The 1240-nt window shown below is 43.4% G+C and overlaps 1 protein-coding gene across 1 annotated transcript in view; it reads left to right on the top strand.

Moving 5' to 3' along the window:
• Nucleotides 1-1240, top strand: part of NEDD4 (NEDD4 E3 ubiquitin protein ligase) — a 101403-nt gene that overhangs the window by 85014 nt on the left and 15149 nt on the right. The gene's annotated exons all lie outside the window — the stretch shown is intronic.

Consider the following 1240-nt stretch of genomic DNA (forward strand, 5'->3'; position numbering starts at 1 on the left):
TTTTTTTGAGACAGAGTCTCGCTCTGTTGCCAAGCTGGAGTGCAGTGGCGTGATCTCGGCTCACTGCAACCTCCGCTTCCCAGGTTCAAGCAATTCTCTGCCTCAGCCTCCCGAGTAGCTGGGACTACAGGTGCGTGCCACCACGCCCAGCTAATTTTTGTATTTTTAGTAGAGATGGGGTTTTACCGTGTTCGCCAGGATGGTCTCCATCTTTTGACCCCATGATCCACCCGCCTTGGCCTCCCAAAGTGCTGGGATTACAGGCGTGAGCCACTGCGCCCAACCAAATGGTTGTATATTTTTTAAATGGCAGTCGAAAGGCAAAGCATTATGGTTAGGCTCCTAGAAAAAAACAGAAGCCCAAGGATTAAACCCGTGACTGTAGCCACGTTGTTTCCTGTGCTGCTGAATAGCCTCACACAATGTGTGTACACATGAATTCTAGGACATCTTCCTTAGTACCAAGTTCATTTTTTATTTTCTTATTACATATTAACAGCACAAACAGTGTGCTTCTTTATAAATCCTAAGATTGCACAGTTATTTGAGTTGGTTCATTGAGCCTCTATATTTATTTAGAGATTTTTCTTTAACTTGGGCTGGGTATAAACAATGGCCTCCTCATAGCTACTTAAACATTTCACATACAGTGCCGGACACAGGGGTGCGCAACTGTAATCCCAGCACTTTGGGAGGCTGAGGTGTGTGGAACTTGAAGTCAAGAGTTTGAGACCGGCCTGGCCAACATGGTGATACCCTGTCTCTACAAAAAATACAAAAATTAGCCAGGCGTGGTGGTGCATGCCTGTAGTCCCAGCTACTCAGGAGGCTGAAGTAGGAGAATCACTTGAGCCAAGGAGGTCGAAGCTGCAGTGAGTCACGATCGCCCCACTGCACTCCAACCTGAGGGACAGAGCAAGACCCTATCTCAAAAAAAAAAAAAAATTTAAATTAAAAAATAAAAATAAAACATTATAGTCACGTAGCCATATGAGGAATGTGCTAAGTGCTCCTGGATATCCAAAGCCAAAAGTTAGGTTTTATCTGAAAACTTCTGTATTCATTCCTTTAACTGGATAATACAATCTGTACCTCCACTGCTTCCACATAAACATAGATTCTGAACTTTTAAGTAGGCACCACTTGATTGATTGATTGATTGATTGGTGCATTTTTACTCTTGCCCTTACCTGTCATCCATCTCTTTTTGTAATACACACACACACACATACATTTTGGT

This window comes from Rhinopithecus bieti, unplaced genomic scaffold (assembly GCF_001698545.2).
Source record: "Rhinopithecus bieti isolate Rb0 unplaced genomic scaffold, ASM169854v2 scaffold_1106, whole genome shotgun sequence".
NCBI lineage: Eukaryota > Metazoa > Chordata > Mammalia > Primates > Cercopithecidae > Rhinopithecus > Rhinopithecus bieti.